The sequence below is a fragment of the Pelodiscus sinensis genome, chromosome 2 (genome assembly GCF_049634645.1).
Source record: "Pelodiscus sinensis isolate JC-2024 chromosome 2, ASM4963464v1, whole genome shotgun sequence".
NCBI lineage: Eukaryota > Metazoa > Chordata > Testudines > Trionychidae > Pelodiscus > Pelodiscus sinensis.
In genome coordinates, this window is record NC_134712.1 from 166053227 (window position 1) to 166075134 (window position 21908).

Consider the following 21908-nt stretch of genomic DNA (forward strand, 5'->3'; position numbering starts at 1 on the left):
AGGTGCAGGGTCTGCTAGCTGGGTGCTGGCAGGCTTGCACCTGGCACGGGCACCGTAGCCAGACCGTGCCCCTTTAAGGGCTCCAGGGCCGGGAGGGGGGCAGACAAGTTTCCCTGCTGGTGCCCAGAGAGGCCACCAGGGCAAGCTGGGGAGGGCTAGTCTCCCACTAGTTCGAATTAAGTGGCTACACAGCCCTTAATTCGAACTACTTAATTCGAACTAGGCGTTAGTCCTTGTGGAATGAGGTTTACCTAGTTCGAATTAAGCGCTCCGCTAGTTTGAATTAAGTTCGAACTAGCGGTTTGCCTGTGTAGCGCCTATTAAAGTTAATTCGAACTAATGGCTGTTAGTTCAAATTAACTTTGTAGTGTAGACATACCCCATGAGGCTTAGACTGCCACACTTTTCCTGAGCCATGGCCCAGTCTCAAGCAACCACCTCCCCCGATAGCCCACTGGCCCTCACGGGGAGCATGCACAGGGCTCCAAGAACTCTGCCAGGAATGGGGTCTGGGGCAGAGATCCTGGCCCTCCTGGCAGTGTGGGATGAGGAGGAGGCCCTGCAGGATCTCGGCTCCAGACTTCATAACATTAACATCTATGTCCTGGAGGATGCACAATGGTAGACACAAATGTGGGCTGAGTTGGCGCAGCAGGGCCAAAACATGTGTGCCACCATCCGGGAGATGATGGCATACCCGGTTCCTGTCCCTGCTCCTGCCCCCCCTACCCACCTGCCATGCCTATGCCCACCCCCCTTCTTCCTACCATGCCTATGCCAGACCCCCACCCCCGCCATGCCTGACTCCGCTCCAGCCCCCCCTCCTGCCTATCCCCCTGTTGTCCCTGCCTTCTGCCCCCCCCCCCCGGACCTGAGGTGGCACTTCCAGCTGCACCATGCGCCGCTCTCAGCCCCAGCTCTGAGCCCCCCTCCTCCCTCTCCCTATCCAGGTTCTCAGCCCCTCCCCTTCCTCTCCAGTTAATTTTATTATAAAAAAATACAAAGTTATTGGTTTTCAGCACAAAACTGGTGTCTTTATTGAGTGTACAGGGAAGGGAGGAAGGGCAGAGTTGTTGTGGGAAAGGCAGAGAGGGCCAAGGCACAGCCCCCTAGTGGGGAGGCCCTGGGGAGAGTTACTGGAGTACTTCAGAGAAACTCTCCCTAGGGCCTCCCGGATGCGCACCCCCAGTTGATGGGCCTGGCGGATGGCATATGCAGCTACTCGAAGGCCCTTCCCTCCTGGCTGGCCTCTGCTCCCTATCCTGGAAGGAAGGCCTCTCCCTTGCTCTCCACAACGATGTGGAAAACACAACAGGCTGAGATCACCTCAGGGATGTTGTGCTCTCTGACATCCAGGCAGGTTAGGAGATACCAGAGCCTCACTTTCAAGTGGCAGAAGGTGCATTCAACCTGGATGCGGGCCTTGCCTGGGCAGGCATCGAAACAGTCCCCGCTCAGGTCCAGGTGGGCAGTGTGCAGCTTCATCAGCCACAGCAAGAAGGGGTAGGCCTCATCCCCCACAGTACACAGTGGCATCTCAACATCCCCAACTCTAAAGTCATGCTGGGGGAAGAATGTGCCAGCCTCTAGCTTCTTGAAAATGCAGGCATCACGTGTCCTCCTTGACCACCCAATGAAAATGTCCATGAATTGTCCTCAGTGGTTGACCAGGGCCTGTGGTTCCACCGAGAAATAGCCCTTGCAGTTAATGTACTGTGCGGCTCGATGTTCTGGTGCTCAGATGGGGATATGGGTTCCATCTATGGCCTCTGCGCAGTTGGGGAAGCTCAGGGCTGCAAATCTAGCCATGATGGAGTCCAGGTCACCCAGGCAGATGACCCTGTGCAACAGGATGGAGTTGATGGCCCTCACCAGCTGCAGAAGGAGACAAAGAAACACATAGAACAGAGAATCAGAGGGGGGTGCCTGAGCTCATGGGAGGTCCCCGAGTCCCCCACTCCCTACTCCCTTAACACCCCACTCCCTACCTCTTATGAGGCCATCTCCCCTGCAGGGCTGTGTGAGGGTGGGACTGCAGAAGCCCCTGGGGATGGAGGCTTATCCCCATCTCCAGCTCACCCCCCCCCCCCGCACTCCTTTCCAGACTGCAGCCCGAGAGTACCCATGAGGAGGGCCCCGATGGTGGTTGCCCACAGACTAGTAGCTGTCTGGGGTGGTGAGCTTCCATAAGACGATGGCAACCCGCTTCTCCAGGGGGATGGTGGGTCACATCTGAGTGTCATGTCATCAGAGGGCAAGGGCAAGCTAGGCACACAGCTCCATGAAGGTGGTCTTCCTCATGCAGAAGTTTTGGAACCACTGCTGGTTGCCCCACCACTCCATAACCAGCCAGTTCCTCCAGTCAGAACTGGTGTGCAGCCCTCCAGAACCATCTCTCCACTATGGGGTGCGGTTGCAAGGGCCTTGCTCCCGTACTCAGGCAGAGGGTCTTGTTGATGAGCTCGGTGTCGAGCTTGTGCAGGACCATTGAGGCAGCCTGCACAAAGTACTGCAGAAACTGCAGCATGGCAGTATGGGGCCATCACATGCCCAGGGGCAGCTCTGGCTCCATAGCAAGGGGTGTGCTGTGCTGTCCAAAAGCTGGGCAACCAGAGCATGCACGGCAAGAGCTTTGCTGCCACTTGGAGAGGTAGGCAAGCATGCAGCAGAAGCTGAGAAATGGCTGTCCAGGGGAGGGAGGGATCCCTTTAAGCATGCATCTCAGCTAGTCTTAGACAACAGCACCCAGAAGCAACTGCTGACCTAATGCCCTGCCTGAACTAGTTCTCTTCCAGAGAAGCTTATTTTGAAAAAAAGCTTGCAGTCTAGACATAGCCTCAGAGCTCCAGGAAGCACTGGGGATGAAATAGTTTGAATTACTCTGGGGAGTAGTTATTTCAAAGTAGCAGCACCAGAGCGTCCACATTAACGCGGTTTCCAAATAACTATTTTGAAATTAGCGCTATTTCCCGAGAAAAGCAGGAGTATACATTTTTAAATAAGTGGCCCCTTAGTTCAAAATAGCAGGCTTGGTAGTGTGGACACTCCACTTATAAATTTGACCAAAGGGGAGTTATTTTGAAATAAAGCCCTAGTGTTAAGATGCCACAGGACTATTCATTTTTAAAGTAGCCATAAAAGTCATTCAAATCAGCTAACTGAGCTCTGAAGTTTAAGAAAGCAATGACTGGCTAATACTTTAAAGTCTTTGAACCTAGCCAGTTTTTTTTGCAGACCTGAAACCCTGTAGAGTTTACAAACTTCAAGATCTATTGAGAAATTTATAAACTCTAAGGCGACATAGAGTTCTTAAGCTTGAAATGATCGCACTGCGTAAACCTTCAGAATTAACCAAACATCAGAGTTAAATCACCAATCTTCCAAAAATACCCAAAGATCTTTAGTGTTTATTTTATTTATTTTCAATGTTTGAAGACACTTTTGAAAAGTATAAAAAGCTCTCTTAAAGTTCAAAAATCATTTTCTCCAAAACACCTTGTCTGATTGACTTCAAACTTGGCATAAACATTTCTTCCCTTGAGGGAAATGAAACTCTCACATTTTCAGGGGAAATGGAATTTTTCTGAAGAAGTTAGAGTGATAAAACAGGGTTTCTGGAGCTGCAAACATTGCTCCAAAATACATATAAAGATAGGAAAATACAAGGAACATAATACTTATTCATGATACTGCCAAGTTCTTGTCATAGAAGAAATAAAGTGTGAAGTTATTTTAATTGTTTTCTGTTGCACTTACACTGAAAAGTTTACTTTAGATATTAAAGCATAGATAAGAATGTGAGAAACAAGCTGTCCACTACTTCAGACTACCTACTCAATCTTTGGGGACTAGATTGCTTGGCTTTACTGCTGCTTCCTCTTTCCATTTTTATAGGCAGGTCAAGTGCCAGGTTGAATTCAGGAGCAGAATATGTGAGGCTGAAATCTGAAAACAGGAGCTGGAATTAGATTTTATATTGGTTTCAAGCCTGGACATAGATTTTTATGAATCTAGGATTGTGAATGTGATAGCTTGTGGTAGGTTTGTTCAAATTCCACAACAGGATCTCTGTTTAACAATAGTATGTTTTATTCAATGCTGGGCTGTATTAAAAGAATGCCTTGGGGTTTTTTTTGGGGGGGGGGAGAGGAGGATTGTGTGTGTGGTTTTTTTTGCCTTCTCTGATGATGGTTCTCTTACAAACATAATGCAAACTGGCCTTATTCCTCCCAGCAACAGGTTTATCCTGAGATGAACGGTATCTATAAGCACTGACTGTAAGTAATAATGTATTTAATCATTTAGCCTCTTTTTTCTGTTCAATTGAATTCAAGTAGTTTGTGACTTGATTCACTATTGAATGAATTAATGACGTTTACAGGATCTGTCGAAAAGGGGTTTATTTTTGACATATCCACATCTAGACTGCCATTTTTTTTGGAAAAGCTCCGTTTCGGCCATGTTTATGCTAATGAAGCACGGGTTATTTAAATCCCTACTGCATTAGCAATTTTGACATGCCTAATCTACATCTCTCTGTCGACAGAGAGGTTTAGTCTGACTGGCCAGTTTTTCCGGAAAATCAGCTGCTTTTCCAGAAAAACTTGCCAGCTGTCTACACTGGCCGCTTGAATTTCTGCAAAAGCACTGACTTCCTACTGTAAGAAATCAGTGCTTCTTGAGGAAATACTATTCTGCTCCCGTTCAGTCAAAAGTCCCTTTTGTGCAAAGCTTTTGCACAAAAGGGCCAGTGTAGACAGCTCAGATTTGTTTTCCGCAAGAAAGCCCTGATCACGAAAATGGCGATCGGGGCTTTTTTGCGGAAAAGCGTATCTAGATTGGCACGGACGCTTTTCCGCAAAAAGTGGAAGTGCTTTTGCGGAAAAGCGTCCGTGCCAATCTAGATGTTCTGTTCCGAAAATGCTTTTAACAGAAAACTTTTCTGTTAAAAGCATTTCCAGAAAATCATGCCAATCTAGACGCAGCCATAGAGTTTTAATGAGTCTCAAGTATAACATTGTCCTTCTGGTACAGGAGTGAATTACATTCTGAATGATTTGATTAACTGTAGATTGTTTGTGAGCAATTTGTTGCTAGTTTTTCCTTCAGCAACTTTGTTGCAGGTGTCTGTTTCATCCTCCAATTGTCTCTTTTTTTTTATACTGCAAGTTCTTTAGGGGAAGGAACAGTCTTCTTCTATGTGCTCATTGCACACCTAGTACAATGGATTCTTGTTCTTAGGGTTCCTTGGCCCTGCCACAATTGCAATAAAATAGTGTTCTAAATTTAAGCTGTGTCAGGCAGTTATAACTGACCATATAGGGAACATGGTGTTTTGTTTTCCATTTGAGCAAAGATAATTTTCTAAATCAGCTGTTTGATTATTAGCGGTTCTGAAATTTGCTCCCTCTCTCCAATGTTCTGCCAGTAAGCTCATTTGTGGAGAGTGGACATATGTGCAAAGTGAACTCAAAAGAGGTGAAGCTAATGACATTTCTGAGTGAATGCTCACAGAAAATGTGGAGATATTAATCCAGTTCTGGAACTGTTCAAACACTCTTTTCCCTCACCTTCCTATAGTTCAATGCCTTTAATAAACTAGAGCTGAGGTAAACCATTTATCCACTGTAAAACAAACTTACCCTAAAGCTGCTTTGAGCCAAGAAGATAAGATAAGAAGATAAGAGAGGAGCTTTCGTTAAGCATGGAAACAGAGCCTGCTCACTTGCCCCCAGAATGTATTATGTAGCTTAGTGGAGAATGACAGGTAGGGATGGCAGGCATTGAGAGGCATGATTTTTAGACAACAAATACCCAATAGCAGTACATACAAGCAGACCTGTTGCCATTAATGAGTTATTTAACAAATATAGTCTTATCTGCTATTAACATTAGCAGAGAAGATGTGGAAGACACCGCTCTTAAAAACATGACAGTTTAAGCTGCATTTCCCCATAGGACATGAGTTTCTCTCACCGATTTATGCTCTCTATCATGAAAAAAAACCCTCCAGGTTTTTTACATTTTTTCATTCCTGAAGGGGATTTCCTACGCATTTAATTCCTTTGAATAACTCTGAGATCCTGTCTTTAAAGAAAAAAAACAGAAAAACTCAGAAGAGTTTCCTGAGCAGATTGCATCTGTTCATTGGGATGGTCCAAGCAGATGCATCTCCTCAGAAATCAACCACGCTGCACTTGTATATGCTGGGATTCAATTTGGCATACAGTATTTGGCGACGATTTGCTGGTTACTGCAACTGGCAATAAGGGCATGAATCACCTCCCATGTGCAGCCTTGACAATGGAAAGAAAAGATTACATACTGTACTGTGCTGAATGTGAGTGTGATTTCCAGCTGAGAGAAGCTCAGCACAGCTCCTACTGAGTCAGCCAGTAGGTTTCCCTTCAGCGAGCCTGGAGGACCAGACAATCTCTTGGCTAGGAATTACAAGGCTTCTTGTTGAAGTTCCAGTTACTGTAGCATACAACCCCCTGTCTCCAAGGGCTGTATCAGGGATAGACTCTGGCCACTCTTCAGCACAATTTATTTTCACATCAAATTATGTGTGTTTTCATGTCAACTATTGGCCGACTCCTTTCCCAGACACATCAATATTGCCTCTAGTCAGTACTCACATGAATCAGTTTAATATTCTAGGGGACTACAAGCATTATATCCACATGGTATAGTCTCTCTAGCTCTAGACTGCCCTAGGTCTGCAATCTAAACATTCTCCTGCCTGTGAAGCAAATGGGTTCATCACAGCAAATAGGTTCCCTCTCATCACAGGGAACAGGTTCTCTGCTAGGTAACACACACGGAGAAAATCCTTTAAATATTATGCTTTCCAAGAGCAGTATCATTGTATCACATGAAATATAATGAAATGTATGACATATTACATTTGTTGTATTACAAAGCCATTAAAGGGATTTGCTACTGGAAATCTTGTTGCAAGTAAAAACGGATGAGAGAGACGAAACAGAAGCTACACCAAACCAACTGTTCTCAGAGAGCAGAGGCCGATGTCTGTCACAGCAGCAGATGTGAATTTTGACACAGTATTATGGAGAAGATCCATTTGTGCATTTTTTCTTGTGGTCTCAGTCTGATTTTCAATTTTGAGGGAATCAAAGAGGGAGTAAGTTCAGTATCCTACGGTTCAATTTCTGATATAAACATGCTGACAAAGATTCCTGTGCATGCTGTCTCTGCAGCTGCTGCCTGTGTGGCATTCTGAGTCTCCCCCTTCACAGCCATAGAAAGCCTGAGCCAGAAAAGGAGGAGAAAGAAGAGGACTCAGGAAGACATGTGCCAGGATATGCTGCAAGCCTGGGCTGCAACAGAGAACAAGACTAGGGCTGGGAAGACAATCTTTTCAGACACCGTGAATAACTAAAGGGCAGAGAGGAGAAAAGACATGGGAGTACAAGCAGGAAAAGGAGAAGGAAATGCATCCAGACATAATGTGGCTTCTCAGGCAGCAAATACAGATGCCGCAGACTGGTGGACCTCGAGTTTCAACAATCCCATACTTGCCTTCCTCTTCAAGCCATTGAAAACTCAATACTGGGACCTCTTCTCCCCCTCAACATCCCATGTGGCTGCAGAGGTCATTGCACTACCTGTTCTACTTCACTGTGGAGGATATTAAAGGCAACAACACTGCACATATACTGACATGTGAAAGATGTACATGTGTGTGTGAGTCTCCTCATCAGGAATGGAAATGACTGTTCTTTCCCCTTCATAAGTTTTAATGTATTAACTTTTGTTAAGTTCCAAATGTTTTTATTTGCCTGGTTCATATTACAGAATACCATTCTATTTGTCAGAACATAATTCATCTTTATTAGTTCAAAACATATCATGCCTGGTGATGAGCAGGTCTGACTGAGATCAGTTTCCTTTTTCTGCACTCTCTCAGAGAAACCGCAACATCATTCATAAACAATTTTAATAGGTGAATTGAAAATATTACATTCCTACACAGCCAGCATTCACTACAAGAATCATCCTGGGCTACAAAAGAGAAGAGTTAGGAGGAGGACACTTACCACCCCACACACTAATTAAAATGGTCTTCTCTGAGCCATATAACTCCATGCTGAGCTCCTCTGGTAGCCCTTGTTTCTAGCTGTTCAAATTCAGCAGAGAGCTGCTCCACCTCCACCCTCCATTCTAGCAGGAACTTTCCCTACTTTGCTTCACAGATGGTAGTAGGACAAAGCAAGCAACTATAGCCACTGGACTAACCTTTTCACTGAAGTCCAATCATCTCATAAACACGCAATGCCAGTGTCTCTTCAAATGGCCAAAAGCACATTCAACTGTCAATCTGCACCCCCTGAGGCTGTAGTCGAAGAGCTCCTGGGTGTTGTCAAGGTGACCAAAGGATGGCTTCATGAGACCTGGGACTTGCAAAGGATAGGCTGGGTCTCTCAGGATCTCAACTGTCATTTCAACATTCCCAATGGTAAACTGCTGATCCAGAAAGAAGGCCCCTGCTTGTCCCTTTCTAAATAGCACTGTCTACCTAAAGATGCACACATCATATACCAGCCCATACAGATGCTTAAAGTATCCCTGGTGATCTACTAACATTTAGGGTACATCTAGACTACATGCTTTTTTCGAAAGAAGCTGTTTCGAAAGAATCTTTCAAAAAACCTTCTTACGAAATAGATTGTCTAGACAGCCACAACTTTTTTCGAAAAAGCGATCCAGGCAATCTGGATGCTCTCTTTCAAAATCTGTTTGCGGTCAAGAACGCCTTTTTTCGAAAGAGCTCTTTCGAAAAAAGACATTCTTCCTCGTAAAATGAGGTTTACCGCTGTCGAAAAAAACCACTGCATTCTTTCAATTTAATTTCAAAAGAACGCGGCGGCAATCTAGATGCAGGTGAAGTGTTTTTGAAAAAAGGCCACTTTTTTTAAAAAAAAAAAAAAAAAACCCTGTAGTCTAGACATAGCCTTACATCAGCATAGAAAAGTAATCCTTTCTGTTGATGTTCTCTGCCAAGGTGGTCCCGAGCTAACATAGGAATGTTACTCCACACAGCAATTTGGGAAGTCCATTCCTGCATAACCATTCACTACCATGGTAAACTGTCCATAAGCATTTTGTCAGCTGTATCCCTTTAAGAAATGAGCGGTGTTTGGAATAATATCTAAGAGTTTCACTTAATAGTGATCATGCCAGTTCATTCAGCCTAGATACTCCTTATGGAGACCAACTTGGCTGAGAACAGCAAATGACACTACATTCAAAGGGCTTATTTAAACTTTGGGTTTTTTTAAATTTAAACTTAGACTTTGATTAGTGTGTGAAATTGATCAGGGGACATGACCGGGGACAGATATGCAAAGGAAATGTCTTGTATGCTAGGAGTAGTTGGAAACAACTGTGCTGCATGGATTTTTAAAACACTCTTGGCTGAAGCAGCATTTCAGGAAATGCTGTCCTTTTGGATAACCAGCTGAAGGTAAACTTGGACCCTTGTTGTCTCTGTTCCTTGCCCTGTGCATTTCTATTTCACAGGCACCTACTGGCTGCTGTGTAGTGTGAGGTTATGGAATAGGTTAGCCAATTGGCTGCTGGGTGACTTGCTCGGATATCTTACGTTTTTCCCGTTTGTTCAGTTTTTTACTAAAAAGACCTTTAATTAAGGGATTTTAAGAAACAATATCATCTGGGGCTCTCATTGCCCTTCAAAATCTATAGAATTCACAGGGACATTGATTTTTAAAATCACACATACCTCAGCATTTTTTAAACCCACTGTGGATGTCCTTTGCCATCAGTTTCCACTCTTGCTTTATGTGGGTTTTTTGAGGCTGAAAGGCCTAAGCCAGAGAGCAAGTCTTTAATTTGAAAGGAAAATGTGATGGTCACACGGCAACAATGGGCATGCTACTTTGAATGTTTTTAAATCGACTGTAGTTCTTGTTTACATTGCCTGTTTTGCTTCTTTTTGCTTTCCTGTCTGGAGTAATGCCTTAGGGTAAGAAGGTGGCACTTTCAGAGCATCTTAGAATGACTACAGGTTAGGGCTGTACGCTCACGCCTGCCCTGGAGGCATTGACAGGTGACTGACTGTTTCCAGTGCTGTGGAGTGAGTTTCATGCTAGTAGTGTATCACCTGCACTTAGCTGCTTTGCTCTCTTTCTTCCCAGGCTCGCCAATTTTCCCAGGTGTTCAGAGCTCACTGGATATGGCTATGGATCATCACAGAGAGAATAGCTTTGCTAGATGCCCACAGGGTGGCTCAGGGGTGGGCAATAATTTTGGCAGAGGGGCCACTTAATGAATTTTGGTGCCTGGTCACAGGCTGGTTTCACCCCCAGTAGGGGTGGGGTCTGGTGCGGAAGATGACTAGCCTCACCCCGGGGTTGTCTGGGGCTGGAGGCTTTGAATTAAAAACACAGAAAAGGGCTTTCAGGATCCTGGCCCCGCCGCTACCGCATTGCCTGGAAGCCACCCTAGGCTGCTGCAGCTATTTAAAAGGCTCAAGGCTTTGTCCCCTGCCGGGGTAGCACCTGAAGCTGTTTAAATAGGATCCTGCTGCCTGAGATACTGCCTGGAAATTTGGTGGCATGAGCAGCAGGATATAAATAGAAAGCAGCCAGATACTGTCCTCAGGCTGGTTCAAAGTATCAGGTGGGCCAGATCCGGCCCCTGGATCACATCTTGCCCAGTCCTGATGTAAATGGGGCTTGGTACTGCTGTGAGGGCAGGGGACTGGACTTGACTTCTTGAGGTCCCTTCCAGTTCTACTATTCTATGCTTCTATGTCCTGCATATCACTCAACGTCACAGTTCCGTTTATCAGGAGGCAATTAATGGCCAGGCACACTTGCATGACAATGACCCCTGCAGTGGATTTCCCAACTCCAAATTGATTCCCAACTCATTGATAGCACTCTGACATAGCAAGTTCCCACAGTGCACTCATCACCCAGTTCTCAACTGTCAGTATGGTTCTCATTTTGGTGTCCCTTCACTGGAGGGCTAGGGTGAGTTCAACACACAGATCCAGGAATGTGGCCTTACAAGCCCCAGAGCTTCACAAGTACTTCTCATCATCCTAAACCCTCGCTATGATGTGATGTCCCTACTCTGTGCTTAGTTCTCAAGCCCAGAACCACTGCTTCACTGTCTGCAACTGCTTCATGATTACCACGAACATCTTTGAATTGAACCTTTCTATGGTCCATAGCAAACTAGCCTCCACAGAACTGTCATGTTCCCCATCACTTCCCTTTCAGCTCTGCAAATACTGCAGGATGGCATGTCCTGTACTTGAAAAGTTCATGACAATCATGCAGAGAGGTGCAGGATCTATAATTCAGTCAGAGATGGCAGACAGTGAAGAAGGGATGTGCAGGTTTGCAGGGATTTTGAAAAGAGATGTGAAATTCCATGAGAAGCAGATGAAATTATGGGATGGACAATTCTCCCGTGTGACTTGTTTCAGCTCCATGAGGCATTGCAAAATGTCCCCAAAACACCCTACTCTGGATGGGGTGAGTAGCACAGTGGGATGTCTTTTCTTGGTGCACTATACTCAACGTCAAAGTAAGTGTTCCTGGTGAGGACATGCACCACTGACCCAAGAAGGATAGTTACATCCCCATGTACAAGCAATGTAATAATTATGACTGCAGCTGTATTTCCAATATAACTTACATTTGTAGTGTAAACATGGCCTTACACACTTCCCATCTCCCTGCATCACTTACAATATGAAGGCACTGAATGAACCTCACAGAACCACTTGATCCCTAATAGCCAGGTGGGGAAGTTAATTGAAGACCTACCCTTTTGAGCCTCAGAGTCCTATACATTTTAATCTGCATCATTGTCAAACAAATAAAAAAAATCAAGAGACAAGACACAGAACAACCCCATCACTAAGTGTAAGTCTTAATAATATACTGGCATATGAAGAAAATTAAAAAATAATGAATGGACTTGTAATGCTATAGGAGCATTCATGGTTTTGTAAAGTTTTTTTCAATTACAGACTAACATGGCTAATCCCGAGACTTTTAATCATTCTTGGCATATGAAGAGTTACTCTACAAAATGTCCCTTTGTTTGTTTTGAACAAGTAACAGCCAGAAAGAAAAATCAAGACCTTATACAGTAACTGTAAAATAATACCTACCTTGTTTTGAATGTGAGTACTAAATGTTTTCAGAAAAACGTGTTCTTTATCATATATTATCGGGCGGGTATACGGTATTTGCTCCCTAGGGACAATATAAGAGCCCTAACATTGCTCAGAAGGACAGTTAAATAAATGACTCTACCAGTGAAGTCACTGAACAATTTCATCCCTGCCAGCTGATTTCTGGCTCCCCTGCACCAATGGATTGTGGTGACAGCAGTTATGTCATCAGTAAAGTCAAGAAGCTGAGAGTACTTATGTCAGCTCTCAAAACTGCTTATTTGTCCTTCCTATGGCTGTCACTTCTGTTTACGATGAGCATTACCATGTTTGCAAAGAGTGAACTTGAGATAACACGCACAGATGCTGTGAAACCGTGAGGGAAGTTAAACTATCCCTGAGAGATCATCTTCCTCCTTTACTTCCAAGTATGTGCTTCTAAAATTCTTCTGGGACTAGATGAGGAGTCGCTTTTCATAGGATCATACTGAAGTGATAAATGATGATTAATGAACCTACAAAACAATCCACCATGTGCAAGTGCTTTAACCTCATCTATAATGCTCCGCTGTCTGACAACAACATAAAAACAACATAGGTTGATTTGTGCCCTCCACAAAACACCGGAAGTGAGTAAAGTTCTACATTATCACCAGACCACTCTCCTATTGCATGGTTACAAGGAACTGACAGTGGGGTATATGGTGAAAATCACTTATTTCTACAAGCTCTTATTTGTTGCCAATTGAGTGTAATATTCACACAGTGAAAGTTTAGGTAATTTATACATAAATAATATTTCTAGAAATCTATGGACCACTTAAAATCCCTTTCAAAGGGTGCCAGTTATATTCTTTTCCATTAAAACATGTGGATAATATGAGCCGTTTGGTGTATTCCGGTGCTTTTTCAAAGGCAAGGCATAGTTATCCAAAATGACCTTTGTTAATTTGAGCTAAAAACAATCACTGACAGAGATGCTTTTGCAGTATTCCAAGAACAAGATAAACGTGATTCAAGGCAATGAACACCCACCCACTCTTTCATTTTGAATACTTCAGACCCACAAGATACCACACAAAAGTGCAACCACAATGCAATTTATGGCCATATCCTCAACTGGTACAAACTGAAAGAGAACCATGGAACTAGCTGGAGCTGTGATAATTTACACCAGCTCAGGAAGCGGTTCTATGTCTCTAGGGTAATCTTCTCGAGGGGAGGGACCATCTCTCATTCTTTTTGTACAGTACCTGGCACAACGGAGTTCTCGGTCCATGACAGCATGACAGCAATACAAATTCCTAATATTGATTCTCAGAGGTTGAAAGTGAATAACCATCTTGCAAGTGGCTCATTTTAATGATTTTATCTGAACAGCAGAACTCAGGAGATCCTTTGGAAACTGTGTTTCATCAGGTGTGAATTTCTCTTCCAGGCTTCAATACCAGATCAACCTTCTGTGATGTACTGAAAATGGTGTGAAAATTACAAGCTATCACTTTAAGTTCTGTGGGGTTTCCTGGTCCTGCATTTGGGGGGGGAGGGGAGTAGAGAGGTCAGAGGGAAGCATGTGATTGGACTTCTCAGCAGTCAATCTACAAGGAAGCCCAGAACAGATGCTGGAACTAGACATGCAGGAGGTACTGCAGCATCCTCTGGCTGGAAATGGTTTCCATCACACAGAAGGTTTACAATGGCTTTCTGCACCCTGACTGTAAAAATTGTTCCAATGTTGAGCAAGATGAGTTGTATCTCTGCCAGCAGTAGCAGCCTGTGTGCTATGTCCCTTTGGATTTGGTGAGTGTGTTAGATTTCTAGAATCTAAGAAAGAAAGTAGTGTTATGTTGCAGCCTGTCAGGAAGAACATTGATGCTTTGTTTCTATCTTTCTGGCTAAAGCTACACTTTCAACGGTGTATAGAGCATGTACCCAGGTAGCCCCTGTAGCACCGCTTTAAGTAGCAGTGCAGACAGCGAGGCACAGTTTAGCAGGATTGAGAGCAGACATGCCAGGAGGCTGGGGGCATGTACCCGACTGCATACCTTACACGGCTCTTTATTTACCCAAGCCATGCCCCGCCATCCACATTGTTAATTCAGTTGTGTAGCAGTTTGCTATCTCCCAGCTGCTGGAGCCTTTCTCCACACCAGGGAATGACTCTAGGGGAAAGGTGAGGGAAGGCTCCGCCAGCCCTCCATTGCTAGAACTTTTTCCCACCAGAGGGGAAAACTTCAGCAGCTCCCTGCTCCTGATAACGTCCCTGGCAGCAGTGGAAAGATTCCAGCACAGGGCAAGACTGAGCCTTTATCTGGTGCCTTCCCCCCACCAAAACCTTTCACTGTCCATTGCAATGTGGATGCAGCCCGCTTTTCACCGAGTAGCGTAGCTATCATCTGCCATAAGAAGCGTGTAGTATTGAAGTAGCTTGTGTTTCACAGAATACACCCACAGCACCTTCCTACTTCAACTCCCATCACTCTGCTGGCTTCTAAATGCTCTGAAACAGAGTTACCTTCATCGTGTTGCTCCAAAAGTACTTATCGGAGGTATCATTAAAAAAATATACTGAGTCCATGTAATATATTCATGGAGGAAACTGCTCCTCAACAAGACCTTAAAGGAGCTGGGAAGGAGAAGAAAGAGATACAGTGCTGTGATGTCCTTCCAGTAGCACCCCACACTATCACTAGAATAAACAGCAGTCAGATCTGCCTTAAAACTACTGTAGTTCTATTATCAGAGGTGTCCTATCAAAATCAAAGCATTCTGCAGGAAACTGTCAACTCAGATAAATCTTCTAAGGGAAACCAAACAAGACAGCTCATTTTGCCTCCTTTACTGCATTGGTGTCATCCCATAGATGTTGTTTACATCACTGGCAGAGGGATTCAGAATGCTATTGGACCACTGGTGTTCTAACTTGCTGCCTGTTTACTTCTAGTCCTTAAAAGGCCACGTCCTCTAAGGTGCTGGGGTCGCTCGGAACTCTGACATCAGGTACTCAGAACTCTCCTAAAGATTCTGGCTAACTTCTTCATACGTGTAATACCAGGTCCAATTTCTTAACTCCAATAAGAAATTAAAAGGGTTGCCGTGTGTCTCTTGGACACTGAGGAGCAAAGAGTTAAGAAAGAGAAGTTCCTGCAGGGACATCCAAGAAACAACTTTTGTTAACAGACAATAAGCTTTGGCTGAAGCTTATTTTCTGTTATTTCAGCTACCAAAGGAGCCTGGAAATTGATAAGTTTAAACTATAAACAAATTAGCCATGTCCTTGACTGCAAGTGAAGAGCAAAGACAACAGGTTACAGGTTAGGAGAATGCAAAAGGTGTAAAGCTCACATTGGTGCACTACCAATCCAGGGTTGCTATGTGCAAGGTTGGTTTCCAGGCTTAAATTGGAGTAAGCAAGGTGGCTGCTAATTGTACTGCAGGGGAACAAAGGGGCGCTCCAAGACACATTCTCTACCTATCCCCTCTTGGAAATTCACTTTCCATGTTGTCCACACCTCTTCAAGATCCTCCTTGCACATCAGTGATCCAGCCAGGGTCTGATAGAATTTGCACAGTGTGGCACAAAGCAGTCACAACCCACAAAAGGGTTGGGTCCTCTTAAAAACAATAGCTCCAATTGTGCAGCAGCTGTTGGAGTTATTAGAGAAGTTCTAATACAATGTATTGTTAGGTAGTGGCTCAGCCTGATCTTTGCACAGCACCAAAACAATGGTCGTACTTCTTGGAGCTCAAGGGTTGCTCATTTCAGGTAATTTCATACATTTTCCATGTAGTCTAGATAGGTTTGGGGGAGATGGAGAGGAGGAAAGTGTCTGTGCATGCACTAATGACAGTGCTCAATGTTGCAAAGCCTGTGATTTAGACCGCTAAAATCCATTTTCAAAAGTGGCATAGGCACCCAGGGCCCAGATGTATTGAAACCACAGGAGTTAGGTGCTTAAATTCCTTTAAGGATCTGAGTCTTAAGAGCCTAAATATTATTGACTTTCCATGAGACATAGGTTCCATGAGACATAAGTCACTTCTGAGAAATGCAATTGTGAGGAACCCTGGCTAAATACCTTTACAAATCCGGGCCTTAGAATTTTCCACCCTGGTACAGTCAAATATTTTGCCTAAGCACCAGTAAACTCATTAGGCCAAATTCGTCCCTGTTTTAACTCTGTTAAAGTCTATGAAGTTATGCTAAAGATAAACTTTTGGAGACTGTGTAACAGATACATATAAATGATATAACCAAGAGCTAAGACTGAATGAACAAAATTTATAAAGTCATTTGGATAATGTCATTGATCTGATTGGCTGCAAGGGATTCTACCCACCGTAATTATCTCCTGATGAATGCACACTCAGGGACTATATGTACTATGAGACTGTAAACAGAGGGAATGTGTTTTTTCCCAAAAAGATCTTTGTTCCCAAACAAGAAACCTCTTAAGTATTCCTCAAAAGAGGACCTGAGGAATGATATGTGACCCATATGCTTTGGAGGTGAAAGGCAGCACACACCACTGTGTCACCTGGAATTCTGACACTCTTGCCATTTGCACTTAATCAGCATCGGTCCTGATAAATTATTTATCCTTGAGGAATGCAACAGGACGCCAGTTTGTCTGTGCATACGTTCTTATAGTCTACTAGACTAAATAAGCTGGGCTGAGGGTTGAGGAAAGAGCCCTGATTACTGTCAATGAGACCCTTTTTACACTCAATTGGCTCTGCTTTATGCAGTGCACTGTGCCTACTGTGACACAATACATGTTTAGATGCACCCTTGACATGAGTTTCCTTAAAAGGGAATTTCAGTGGAGTGGTCATGCATCAGAGTATGTTAGACACAATAGGGTTTAGAAACAATAAACTATTACATAGGAGATAGATAGAGAAATTGTATCTTAGACATAAAAGACTATTTAACATCAAGAGGAAAAAAGATCCGAGATACCATAGATAACAAACTTTGGTAACCTTATTTTTAAGGTCCTGATTTAAAGCCACAAAAGCCAATGTTCATGGTAAAACTCCACAATATTATAAAATACATTATCCTTAAATCACTGTTGTGTCTAAACTAGCTACTGTGCTAAAAAGATCCAAAACCCAGTTGATAATGTTCCATATCCCTCTGTACTTGCTAGGCAAAAGAATGGGGAATGAATGCTGGAGTCACTGTATGGTGTCTCAATCTAACTTTGAATAGTTTACTTTTGAAAATAAGTGGGTCGGTCGTATCTTTAAAAATATTATTTCATTTCTAGAGACCTTTTGATATGTGGATACCTTAAAGTTTATATGATTTGAATAGATTTGACAGGAGATTAGATATTACACTAATGGGAATGGAAAATATGAAAAGTTAAGTACACTTAGAGAGTGTCATTTATTGAGTGATTATGAAAAGGGGTGTACAAATTCTAGTTTTTGTGATTCAAGGTTTTCTTTGTTTAATATTTTCATTGGCTTTATATAAGTCCCAGAAAATATTTATAGGGATAGAATAATGTGAGATCTTTCCTTTTTTGGCACTAATGTTCCAGGAAGGTGGAAATACCATGAAAAGACCATTTCTGATCCTGGTCATTATTGTGAAAGTGAAAATATCCACAAAAGCTACCCACAACTAAAAACACTGATTATTTTGGTTTTCCTGGAATTCCAGTGTTCAGCCTTTTACCTCAGGCCTTCGGGGGCAGAAGCCTACTGAAGGTCTAATAGAGTACAGGCTGGTTACAGGAATGGAAATAGTGATGTGATGGAAAAGGGTCTGCTGGGGGTACAAGAGTGATACCCCCAGTGATATTTTGACTTTCATAATGTGGAATCTCTCTTCCTTTTTAGAGAGAGTAGAGAATATGAGCATACAGTGTGATGATGCACATCTCATTCCCTCCTAAGTGGGGTAATTCCAGGTTGCATAGTTCCCTGCCTACACCGTGAATTTGCCAGTAAGCAAGATAGCCTAAGTAGGTTTGATTTATTTTATTCCTCAGTGGCTAGGATGAGCGTAATTGCTTTCAGTTATAAGGTTATATGTAGCTTTTCATAAGCAAGCACGTTTATTCACCTTTCCCCACTCCTTCTCTACAATAAAAATACACTAAAGAGCCGAATAAAGATTTGTGTGTAACAGTGTAAGGTCCGTTGCGTGCCTATCTGTTGATTACTTTACTTTTAGGTGTTTGACCTTTGTAACTAAGGATATGAAAGGTAAGTAAATAGTTATCAGAGCAACGCTGTCTAGTGGTGGTGGTGTTTTGAAATTCAGGCAGTTCCCTCCCCCCCCCCCCCTTGGAATATATTCAAGATTAAATGTTACCTTTGAAGATATGACAGCTCTTAGAGATTTTAATCTAACCCTATGATATCCTGGGTTAGCCACTGTGTCACTTAAAAGTAAAGTTATATGTTGGTCCACAGAAAACTTACCACTGGTCTGCAGAAGTCTGACTGATCACATGGTGCTGGCTGTCCTTATTTCCAGCTCTGAGAAAGAGAACAGATGGGAGATAGAGAAGCTGAAATGAAGAATAAAACAACTATTGCACTAACTACAGCTGTAAAACACATTAAAATACTCTCTTAATGTGACTTTTTCATGTAAACTATTTGTGTAGTTGTCATGGGGATGTTATGTGATTGTGAATGGGAGGGGTTGGCTGCATGATCTCAAATAGGAAGGAAGCTGGTCCGTGACAAAAATATCTGTATAAGAAACCCTTGATCTGAACTCAAAGATGTTATAAGTCTGCACCAAAATAGAAACACTAAAGTGATACAGAGACGGACAAACCACAGGCTACCAGATAGGAAAAAATACGATATCTTAATGTGAGGCCCCACATGCAGGAAAGAAGATCTGGACAATGTAACAAAAAAGAAAGAGAGAGATGGAAATATATACACAATGTTATGGGCAATAGCAATGTTACCAACCAGAATGCTGTAGTGTAAATTTACCTCCGTACCAAAAATAAACCTATAAGAATATTAATTACCTCCTACATACTAAATATCAACTCATATACTTGTTTCTGTTGTGACAGGATAAGGTCAGATGGACATAGAAGAGTACTTGAAGGGAGATGTGTTAGCCTTAGAGTAAGGAGGTCTCTGTTTCCTGGGTAAACTGGCAGAGGCTGTCCTAGAACCAGAATGAACTTTCTAGAAGCCAACTGGACAATCAGGCCAGTTAGAAACCTGGAGCCAATTAGGAGACTTCCAGAGCCAAGGGAGTTAGGCTAATCAGAATACCTGGGGGCAATCAAGAATCAGTTGAGGCTGGTTTAAAGGGGCTCCTCTTCTGTTAGTTCAGAAGTGTGAGGAGGGAGAAAGGCAGGGGCCAAAGTTCTGAGAGTGAGAGGAGTCTGGGTGAGAGCTAGGAGCTTCAAGTCAGACAGAGTGAATTGGAGGAGCAAAATAAGCTGCTCAGGTACCAGAGGAAAGGTACTGGCAGGAATGGTCCAGGGACGTAGTTGCCAGATGCAGAGTAGAACAAACCCCATCTGTTGCTGCTGTCTTAGGGTCCCTGGGCTGGAACCTGGAGTAGTGGGTGAGCTCAGGTTCCCCCCATCCCTCCCTCCACCACTACAGAGTCTGTCCCTAGACGGGGAGAAAAGGATTACAGAAGGGTTTCATCCCCATATTATGGACTAGCCTGTGATGAGTATGGCTCAGTAGGCTATGAACCCTGCCTCTAGTAAAGAAAGAGGTCACATGGTGGGACATGTTGAGCCTCTGAGGCTAATCACTATCCACCATAGGCGCAGGACCCATGGGCATAGCCACAGCGCTGCCACACTATGCTCACACACATCAGTGTAATGTTTTAAGAACCTGTACCAAACTTCCAGTGACTGGAATGGGCTTCACAAAACAATATGGTATCAGACCCTCTGACTTTTAATTGTTCCAATTACTATGGATAAAAATAGACTGTGAAAGACTCCATTCCCTTTCTATTAGTCAGTTTTTGGTAAACCATACTGCACTATTTGTTAATATCTTTTATTTAAATTGATAATAAATTAGATGGCTGCATCATTTAATTTACTGGAAACAGCACTGTATATTGCTCTCAACTATTTTATACAGATGGGAATAAAAAAAACCTATAGGTTTTGATAGAAATTTATTACTTTTTTCCGCCATTGCTACTACAAATTTCATGGACAATATAGTTAGTGTTAACATCATATTTCATCTGTAGGTACATTAGCAAATAGCACATATACCTTGTCTAGGTGCTTGCACATTTCTAATCACAATAATGTATGTGGGAGCTTCCCAAAATTCAAACAGCTTTAATATAGGTGCACCTCTACCATCTCTGCAAACAGGTGTGCTGTTGAAAGTAGCTTCTCCTTTCATTCACAGCCCCATTCCTTCAAACCTAGTGTATCTCATGCCTCTTAGACCTGCAAAGGAGATCCAGGGTTAGGAGAGAAAGATATAATGACAGTATTTCTTCTCCTCTGTGCTTTCCCAGCCAGAATGAGTCACCTTCAGTTACAGAAATAGAGGGGCCAATTTTAAATATTCAAATGCAGAGAAGAGGCCAGATTCTGATATCTCACTGGTGTAAATTCTTTTGAATTCAATGAAGTTACATCAGTGTATGTCCAGTAAGAGACTGTTACCTGGTCCACTGTCTCAGTTGGATGTATCTTGTTTAAAACTGCACATTGCTTGGTTAGAAAGTGCTTGATTTCTGAGAAGTTCAGTAAAATTTGCCACTTTCACCATGAGGAGCAAGATTAATATATTTTATTGAACCAAATTTTGTTGGTGAGAGACAACCTTTTGTTGGTGTTAGGCAGAGCGCGTCTTCAAAAGCCGTGTAAAAACTCACGTCTCTCACAAACAGAAGTCGGTTCAATGAAATACTACCTCACCCACTTTATTTCTCCAGTATCCTAGGAACACCATAAATATAACAAATATGGCACACCGCTTTCACCACGACATGTAAATGAGAAGAGAATTTTTTGAATTGACTGAGGGAGAAACGATGAAATTGTTGGGACCTTGAGCAAGGTAAAGGGGCGGGGCCCTCAGGCAGAAGCAGCAAGGGTGGGGCCAGTGTCACCCAGAGCATCCTGTGCTGTGCCCTTCTCCTGCCTCCAGCAGTCCTTGGAGCCATTTGGAGCAAGCGGATCAAGAGTCAAGTTAGATTGTTTCTGTTTCATGCATTATCAACAGCACCAGAGACTTTATAAGACAAATTCTACCTTCATAGATTCTTGTGGAGACTGACTATCATGACTCCATCTTTCTGTTTAATAGCCCTGCCCATTACACTCCTAGCATTACAACACACTATGGAACTGCCCCTCCTCCCAGTTTTCTAAAATAGCATGGCAAATAGGTTGGACAGCATGGTTACGCTATTAATCGTAATCCCTGTATTCAGATGCATGTGTCAAATGGAGCTCCATATATGATTGACCCAACTCTTGCTTTGACCATCAGATTAGGACCCAGGAATTTTTGAGCTCTAATCCCTTCTCTAACACAGACTCCATTGGGAAGCTGGTCTGATAACTTAATCTCTCTGTTTTGGTTTGTTAGGACTAGCTCCTAACTTACAATCACTCCAATGAGCCAATGAAGCTACACTGGTTTATTCAAGCTGAAGATCTTATTCTCCACCTACAAAATGGAGACCAAGGGAGGCAAGCAAATAATTTGAAATGAATAATTTATCTGAGGAATTTTG

At 43.2% G+C, this 21908-nt stretch overlaps 1 long non-coding RNA gene across 1 annotated transcript; it reads right to left on the reverse strand.

Moving 5' to 3' along the window:
- Positions 1-1025: 1025 nt before the first annotated feature.
- On the reverse strand, positions 1026-20601 carry LOC142826806 (uncharacterized). Its single transcript, XR_012901057.1, has 3 exons — positions 20425-20601; positions 18620-18676; positions 1026-1875 (listed from the first exon to the last, which is right to left on the reverse strand). It is a non-coding gene; the product is annotated as an uncharacterized LOC142826806 (long non-coding RNA).
- Positions 20602-21908: the final 1307 nt, after the last annotated feature.